The following is a 3,686-nucleotide window of genomic DNA, read 5'->3' on the forward strand; positions in this document are numbered from 1 at the left end:
TAGTTCATTCCTGTCAACCAGGGCTGGGTAATATTTGAAATAGTTCCATTTTAAATATTAAATACATTAAATACATATTAAATATATGTATTTTTGAATTTTATATTTTAAATGCTTTTTGGAAAACCATTTTCATTTTACATTTGAAATGGAAATATCTATACATTTAACTATTTGTAAAATGTGTAAATGGTTTTTCTAAGCGCTCACAAATTTCTCCTAGCATTAGGTATTGATTACGTTTACACGTTCACACGTTACTCTTAGGCTACGTTCGGTTTGGCGTTTACAGCACTTGTGAGCATCATTTGTTCTTCTTTAACATTTAAAAAACAGCAAAGATGAAATGGTAAGCGTTGCAAGCGCCAAAGTAAATGCAGCCTTAATTGGGTGTAATAACATCTGTAGTAATTAATCTAACCAATTAAAGCTATTTTTCTGAAGAATAAAATGACTGACCAGTTTCATAGATGTTATTAAACCCGATTAAATATGACGTGTAAACGTAAACGCTTTGGCGCATAAAAAAAATTAAGTTTTGTAATTGGTCAAAACACAATTTCTTCTATGGACGCGTTCAATTGACAAAGTAAATTAGTGAGTGTTTAGCGTTTAGTGATTCTTTAATATGATTGATTTTTGCCTTTAGCTTTTTGCTGGATCTGAGTGAATAAATACTGCAACAAAGGCGAATAATTGAGCGCTCACTGATCTGTCTGTTGAACGCGCCCTATACGTTGAACTTAACGTTTGCGAGCATCATTTCTTGTTTAACTTTCAGCGAACAACAAGGATGAAATGATTTCATGTTTTATTAAATAAAACAAATAAAATATATGATTATATTAATCACATATATCAAATAAATTGCCAATTTAATGGCATACATTAAAAAAAACTATTTTGCATTTCATGAAAGTTATTTAAAATACCTATTTACCTATATTTACATTTAAAATGGATTCGAAAAATTTATTTTACACTTTGCATTTTAAATACCTTTTTTAAGATATTTTATGTTTGACATTTTAAATATAATTCGAAAAGCATTTTATCCAGCCTTGATGTCAATTATCAAAATTTTTTAATCAAGAATTCACTAAACCAACTCAATTAAATTATTTTGTTTGAAATATTAGTAGTATTTATTTGTGTTTACATGCTATTTATGGTAATCATCCAAGTAATATATTTGTTCAAATTCCAAGTATCAAACTGACTAAACGATGCTGATATAATAAATAGTGTATATTTTTAATCAAATGGTTGAGTTAAATGCAAAAAATTTTTATTGAAACTAAATAATTTAATTAAAAAATAGCATTTTGTTTATAATAGTAACAAATTATTTTGTGTCATCGTAGTAACATTTAGTTGAACGTATTTACGTATTGGACTAAATATTTTGGTAAGATGAAACAAATTTTGCGTTTTTTAACAAATTTTTTTTCTCAGTGCACTTTTTTAGTTTTTACGTGGATGAAACGATAATTTGAATCGAGTTTTATTCTTATTCTAAAAGTTACCTTGACTTATATTCTAAACGTTACCTGCTTGCATTGTGCAAACGATATCCCAACCAGGTATAACAGAAATATCGCGCGGAACATTCTTTATGGATGCCTCCGCGAAAAGCGGTCGTCGAATTTTTCGTAATTTTAATCAAAACCGAGATAAATCGTTCGGGATAAAATAATATGGACTGCAAACTGTGTATCTCTCTCGCGTATCTCGACACTCGCGAATATCCCGACCTTCAGCGAGAGAGGCCGTAGCCCGAATACGAGAAAGGACTATTTCGCGCCCCATATAAATTAACTCGCCAATGTTTGATCTGTGCTCGCGTTTATACGGCAAAACACTTGTACATATGATTAATCATATGATCATATAACGTATGATTGGCGTCCGAGCACAGTAATGAAGGAAGAATTATACAAATTCATAATTCTTATATGTGACAGACGACATGCGTGAAAATTCGACCGTGAATTAAACGTCCTCTAAAGGACCAAATCGGGGAATCATTTACTGCATTTTGAATTGTGCTTGTTCAATAAAAATATAGGTACTGTAATATCTTCAATAATATAATATCTTTAATAAAAATATATCGTAAACTATTTTATCTCGACAAAAAATTTATCAGAAAGAACATTTAGAAATAAAAAGGGAAAAACAAAGAAAGTCGAATTGATTAATAAACAGAATCATTAAGTATATTTAAAATATATTTAAACTATTTAAAGTATATTTAAAGTAGTTAAGATATTTAAAGAAGTAATTAAAATATTTAAACAATCATAGAAAATTGAAAAAATTGAAAATTATAGGAAATAGTTCATCCACAATAACGCTTTTATTGATAAGAAACTATTAATAAATTAATAATCAACGTGCAATTCGGGTATAAAAAAAAGAAGATATACGCCAAAATATCGTGACGTCGGAGCATCGATTCACATCTGATTAATGTATGTATACTTGCCCGAGAGACGCAAATATCTTACATAAATAATTATTTTTTCCCGGAGAACGTCTTCCCGAATTCCGCTCGCTGACATTTAAGCGATATTTTTGCATCTGCTCGCTGCCAAACAAATCGTTTATCACGCGGAGTTCGATAATGCATGGGGTACATTCCCGTATTTCATTTAATTGCAGACACGTGCCGATGCACATGCGACAGTTGACAAATACCGAATAAAAAATATTATGTGTCATGACGTGACATGTTACATCACGAGACGCAGCGGTGCGATGCGGCGTTTGCTCTTGTTGGCATCAATCAATCATTGATCGTCTGCACCTACCTCACTGCAGATCTTAATGGCCTATAGATTTCGCCATTGAGATTCTTTAAGTATATGTAGTGTTCAATTATTCGATTTTTCACTCACATAAATTGTCTCCGTGTTGACTTTTTTCAGATTTTTATCGTTTTTTAAGCCTTTATCTAATCCTTTCGACGAAGTTCTAATAAAGAGTAAAATCATATATATAATTTCTTTTCATGCATCTATTAATAATTAGACATTTGAAAAAAACCAAATCTTTTAACATAAATATTATTGTTAAGTTTAAATAAATAATTGTAATATTTTTAATTGAAAAGTTACAATAAAATATAATTATTTATAAAATATTTTTCATATTTCATATTTTTATTCAAATTTTTCGATCTTTTTTTTCTTTCAGATTAGACTATATAAAAAATATATTGTATACAAGTTTTCTTTCTAAAATGTTTCAGACCACACAAAAATTTTATATCTCGGTGTTCCGTGAATTAGCGTGAATAACATTAATATGCACACTGTAGTTTCGTATATTGTTTATTTATTTTGTATAAATCGAAATGTTTGTGGCAATTACTGCACTTGCGAATCGGGATTTGTCCCGCGATTCTTTGTATTAACGACGCTTTGGAGGTGATTTTCCGGGTCGGTATGTTGACTGGTTTGACCGCGACACACAACAACGCCTAGGGGAATGTCTCCCTGAGTCGATCTGCGACAACGCCTTAATTGGGGCCCTGACAAGAAAACCTCGCAAAGTGTCAAATTTTGATTTTAATGAAACTTGATACAATTTGAGGTCACATAAATAGATGAATTTAGAAATTATCAGTTGGTGCTAAAAAAACGGTTTAAAGAGATGAAACCACAGATCGGAAGAGCACACGT

The sequence above is a fragment of the Wasmannia auropunctata genome, unplaced genomic scaffold (genome assembly GCF_000956235.1).
Source record: "Wasmannia auropunctata unplaced genomic scaffold, wasmannia.A_1.0 LD336051.1, whole genome shotgun sequence".
NCBI classification, from domain to species: domain Eukaryota; kingdom Metazoa; phylum Arthropoda; class Insecta; order Hymenoptera; family Formicidae; genus Wasmannia; species Wasmannia auropunctata.